At 46.0% G+C, this 5,848-nt stretch overlaps 1 long non-coding RNA gene across 1 annotated transcript; it reads left to right on the top strand.

Moving 5' to 3' along the window:
- Positions 1-3,124: 3,124 nt before the first annotated feature.
- Positions 3,125-5,557, top strand: LOC124091425 (uncharacterized). The gene is made up of 3 exons (XR_006851359.2): positions 3,125-3,182; positions 3,666-3,759; positions 5,091-5,557. It is a non-coding gene; the product is annotated as an uncharacterized LOC124091425 (long non-coding RNA).
- Positions 5,558-5,848: the final 291 nt, after the last annotated feature.

Here is a 5,848-nt window from a genome sequence, read left to right as displayed (position 1 = left end):
CTTGTCTTGTCTGTGTAGTGTGTCGTTGCTTTCACTGTTTGTGTATCTCTCATTATGGGACAGAGGACTTCAATGCCTCTGTCCCTGACCCTTGATCAGTGGACCAAAGTCCACTTAAGGACCCAGAATCTTTCTTTTTCAGTAAAACGCCGGACCTGGCAGACTCTCTGTGCCTCAAAATGACCCAACATTGGAGTCGGATGGCCCCCAGAAGGATGTTTCTACTTCCCACTAATTTGAAAAGTCAGAGATATTGTCTTTCAGCTGGGGCCACATAGCCATCCTGATCAATAGCCATATATCTTAAATTGGCAGGACCTCTGCAAATCTCATCCTCCATGGGTGAAGCCGTTCCTTGTCCCTGTCCCCGCTACTACTGCTTCCCCCATGATTCTATCTCTCAAACCCTCTGCTCCTCCTCCTCCACCCTCTGTTCTCCCTGAGTCTCAAGACTCTACTGGACTCTCCTCCCCCTTCTTATCCCCTGCCCTCATCCCCCAACCCCCAACAACCTCTAAGTGATTCCGCTGCTGCTGACTCAGCCTCTCCGCCATTGGAGGAAGCTAGGCCAGCCCAGCACCCTCCAGATGACTACCCCGTGGCACACACAGCCCCTCCTTTCTGGTGGAAGCTGGCCTGGCTAAAAGAACTCAAAGAACTCCGTGGCGTTTTCACACCTGCCTACTTGGGATGACTGCCAATTAATCCTAGGGACTCTCTTCATGACAGAGGAACGAGACAGAAACCTCCTGGAAGCTAGAAAAAAATATCCTCGGACCAGATGAGAGACTGACACAACTTCCCAACATAATCCAAGCTGGCTTCCCCTTCTTGAACTGACCCAACTGGGACCCCAACACCTTTGAAGGTAGGGAGCATCTGTCCACTTATTGCCAGGCCCTAATAGTGGGTTTCCAAGTGGCCACTAGGCAACCAACCAATTTGGCCAAGGTAAGAGAGATTATTCAAGGGCCTGATGAATATCCCTCTATGTTTCTAGAGAGAATTATGGAGGCATATAGGAGATATACTCCTTTCGATCCTCAGGCAGAGGATCAAAAGGCATCTGTCATGATGGCCTTCATTGGGCAAGCTGCCCTGGATATTAAAAGAAAGTTACAATGCTTAGATGGATTACAAGATATGACTTTGAGAGATTTAGTCAGAGAAGCTGAGAAAGTATACTATAAGAGAGAAACAGAGAGAAAGATAGGGAGCAAAGGGGGATGAGATATGCAAAAGACAGACTAAGGCATTGACTAAGGTCCTGGTCACAACAATAAATAGGCCATAAATTAAGAAACAGGGAGAAAGGAAGGGATACCTGAGGCCACCCCTGGCCTCAGATCACTGTGTCTACTGTAAAGAAAAAGGACATTGGGCCAAAGAGTGCCCTAGAAATAGACAGCGACGCCAGCCAGCCATTCTGACTCTGGAGGATGACTAAGAAAGTCGGGGCTCAGATCCCCTCCCCGGGTTCAGGGTAACTTTTGAAGTGCAGGGGACCCCAATAAACTTTGAAGTGGATACAGGGACAATATACTCAGCCCTTAAGGCCCCATTGGGCCCTCTATCAAATAAAAGGTCTCTAGTTCAAAGGGCTAACGGCAGTAAATATCAGACTTAGACAACTAAGAGGACCATGGACATGGGGAAAAGAAAAATCCATCACTCCTTCCTAGTAATCCCAGAATGCCTGGCCCCATTGATGGGAAGAGATCTGCTCACCAAGCTCTGGGCCAAAACATCTTTTAACCCTGAAGGCCCCAAAATGAAACTTCTAAATCCTTCAGTAAAAACTCCTATAGTCATGGCTTTAAATATGTCAGTAGAAGATGAACAGCAACTCTTCACACCCCCCAAGACTGATCAAACAGGCAAGCTACCCCAGAAATGAATTACAGATTACCCAGATGCCTGGGCAAAAACTGCTAGGTTAGGCCTAGCAGTGAAACCATCTCCAATAACAGTGGAGTTAAAAACTTCAGCCTCCCCAATCAATGTCAAACAATATCCTCTGAGCAAAAAAGCTAAAGATGGGATAAGGCCCCATATTCAGAAATATCCGGCCTTAGAGGTCCTAAGGCCCTGTTAATTGGCCTGGAACAATCCCGTGCTAACAGTAAAAATCGCCAGGAACCGGGGATAATCGCCCCATTACAGACCTAAGAGAGATCAACAACAGAGTGCAGGACATTCACCCCACGGTACCTAATCGATACAATCTGCTTATCACTCTGAACCCTGAGCGGAAATGGTATACTGTTCTGGACTTAAAAGATGCTTTCTTTTGCTTGCCTCTGCATAAAGATAGTCAGTTGCTGTTTGCTTGTGAGTGGGTAGACCCAGAAACCGGAACGTCTAGTCAACTAACTTGGACTAGACTCCCACAGGGGTTCAAAAACTCCCCCACTCTCTTTGATGAAGCCCTCCACAGAGATCTCAACAACTTCAGAACTACACACCCCAAAGTCACCCAGCTTCAATACGTGGATGACCTGCTACTGGCAGCCAACACCAAGGAAAACTGTGAGTCTGATACCCAAGCATTATTATATGAGCTTGCTCAACTCAGGTATATAGCTTCTGCCAAAAAGGCCCAAATTTGCCAGCAAGAAGTAATCTTCCTGGGCTATTCCCTTAGGGGCGGTAAATGATGGCTCACTGAGCCCAGAAAACAAACGGTTGTGCAGGTACCACCCCCATCTAACAGCAGACAACACAGAGTGTTTCTTGGGACTGCTGGGTTTTGCAGGTTATGGATTCCTGTGTCTGCGTCCTTAACTTCTCCTTTATACCCGCTGTTAAAGGGAGATGCCCAATTCCAATGGACCCCTGAGAACCAGCAAGCTTTTGATAACATCTAAAGACACTGATACTGAACTCCTCAACTTCACTGAGCCAAGCCTGCAATTTCAGAAAGCCCTACACTACGTTAAAAATGTACATCAATTCACTCATCTTGGTTCAAAGAAACTGCAGGCATTCCTGAAGGATCAAGAACAGAGTTTTTGACTAACCGACTCAAAGCAAAAGGAAATATCTGAATGGGTAACAAAATCCTGTCGGGTCTGTCAATAGGTTAATTCTTACCCTTCCAATCTTCCTGCAGGAAAGCACCTATGAGGAACCAGACCAGGACAATTCTGGGAAGTGGACTTTACTGAATTTAAGCCAGCAAGGTATGGACTATTTCCTAGTCTTTGCAGATGCATTTTCAGGATGGATTGAAGCCTTCCCCACAAAAAAAGGCACAAATGGTGTTCAAGAAGATCCTGAAAGATATTTTTCCAAGATACGGCCTGCCTAAGGTAATAGGGTCTGATAATGGACCGGCGTTCATGGCCCAGGTAAGTCAGGGGTTAGCCAGGACCCTGGGGATTAATTGGAAGTTACATTGTGCTTAAAGACCCCAGAGCTCAGGACAGGTAAAAAAAACTAAAAGGAACAATTAAAGAGACCTTAACAAAATTAAGCTTAGAGAGCGGCATAAAAGATAGGACTATGCTCCTGCCTTATGCACTGTTTCATGCAAGAAATACTCCCTCTGTTTCTTTGTGTAACCTCACCCCCTATGAAATTCTCTATGGGGCCCCTCCTCCAGTAAGGGACCTAACCCCAACTGTAAGACCTAACGATCCCTTCCAAACCCCCTTGCTTGACAGACTTAAAGCTCTTGAAAGAACTCAGTGATACCTGTGGAAACAGCTGGCCACTGCCTACCAACCTGGTGAAGAGGGGACTCAACATCGATATCAAGTAAGAGACTTCATCTACATAAGATGACATCAGGTGTCATTCCTGGAACCCCGCTGGACAGGACCATACCAGGTGCTACTTATAACACCTACAGTGGTAAAGGTAGACGGAATCACTTCCTGGATCCTAATTCTCATCTCAACCTGCGGCCTATCCAGACTCTGGCTGGAAACCTGAAAAGACTGGTAACCCTTTCAAATTGCATATTCACCATGTGGATAAGGCTATAGACTCTCCCCTTGGCCACCAGTAGTCCTAACCCTCATCAGCCCATTCAGCAGTGATGGCTGATCACAAATCCTACTAGACAAGAAGTATCATCTATCTTGCATACAGCCCCCTTAGGGACCTGGTGGCCATCTCTCCACCCAGACATTTGTCAGCTGGCAATAGGTCTTTCCTATTGGGATATCCCTGATGAAGAGGATCCCAATAAAATTCCATTAAATCCCTTCCATACCATAGATAATGGAAACAAACATTATGGATGTAGGGACATGCGAGCCAGATGCAGGTTGGCTAGCCTAGATTACTATGTTTGCCCGGCGGACTATCAAAGCCACAAAGAGCCACGGCTTTGTGGGGGAAAAGAAGACTTCTTCTGTAAATAATGGGGATGTGAGCACACAGGGGCTGCCTGGTGAAACCCAAACTCCTCATCAAATTCAGTACACAGCATTGGCCATATTACCAATTAGACAACAAAACCGATGGCCCCCAGAGTTGTCTCTAGATCCTCAAATTCTGCGTGACCTTTTCAACTTCTGCAAGTGCTCAAAAGGGTGGAAGGAAATTCCCCTATGTGTAGGCCTTTTCCCTCCTTTGCTCACATCCTGAACTATGCTTCTCCAATAGATCCTCACCCTCAGCCTTCTGCTCCAGACTCTCTGCTGTCACTCCCACATCAGCAACCTGATTTCTCCCCTCCAATTACTAGATCAAAAACCCAAACCTCTGCCGGTTCTCAGACCATTGCCCCTTGCTGAGGTAGCAGGTACAGAGGTACCCCTCAACCCAGTCACTCCTCTCTTCTCCTGTCAGTGCCCACACCGGGTCCCACCAGGTCCTCTTACCAGCTAACCCAAAGCTCAAACCAGCTGAGGAGTGCCCTCAGATGCCTATCCAAGATGTAATGAAAATGGCCTTTAAAGTTGCTTTGTCATCACTGAAAACAGGCTACTAAGAATTTAAAGTCCCTCACAGGCTTTTTGGGATACTCACTCCCGTGTTCCCTACTGCTCTACCTGTCCTACTGCTTAAGTTTTTGTTGCCAGGAAAATCCCAAACCTGTTTCCCATTATTATTTTATATCTCTGTTTCTTCATTCTCAGATCCACGGACTGCTCTCACCCCCCGCCTTCCCCATCTTCCCCTCTGTACCAGGCCCACAGAAAAATCTTAAATGACCTTCTCCAGAAGTCTTCCCCATGGCTGACTTTAGGACTTTCAGCAACAGAGTCCCTATAAAAGAGTTCAATGGAGATAAACTTCCTCTTTTCGTGTTGCTCTGTTCTACTTGGCCACAGGCTGGAAAAATCAGCACTCCTTACTAGTTTTTCACAAAATATGTGAACAAGGCCTCTGGCCTTGAGCTGGGGCTTCACAGAGATGGCTACATTTCTAAGATAAAGAAGTTACCAACTGGGCTCCATGGTAACAGCTGGCAGGGAGAAAAAAAAGAGAAGAAAAAAGCTCTCCCCCTCCCAGGTGTCCTTAAAAAGTTAACTTGCCCAGAGCAGAGGAAAAAAAAAAACAGAAACAAAAACTGCTTTTTGTGAACTTCTGCAAACTGTGAATTTCTGAGTCCCTTCCCTTACATGTTGGGTAAAAAATTCTGAAACTACCTAAACTTGGGGTTCAGGGGATTAATTGATTACAACAGAAGAAATGCCCTCTAAATCCAGTTGCAACCAAATAGGACTGTTTCCCTGTCTTCGGTGCTATCTTAGGTGCCTTGCCTTGTCCGTCCCTACAACAGTATAATTCTACATACTTAAACATTGTTTATGTTTTCATAAAATGGTCAACAGATGTGATTAATTATGTAATGGTGCAGATGTTTCCCAGAGTGCTCTATCATGAAGCAGGT

This window comes from Marmota monax, unplaced genomic scaffold (genome assembly GCF_021218885.2).
Source record: "Marmota monax isolate L192 unplaced genomic scaffold, Marmota_monax_Labrador192_F-V1.1 WCK01_AAM20220418_F8-fsc00583, whole genome shotgun sequence".
NCBI lineage: Eukaryota > Metazoa > Chordata > Mammalia > Rodentia > Sciuridae > Marmota > Marmota monax.
Note: the sequence above shows the minus strand (reverse complement) of the source record. Positions and strands in the feature narration are given on the sequence as shown.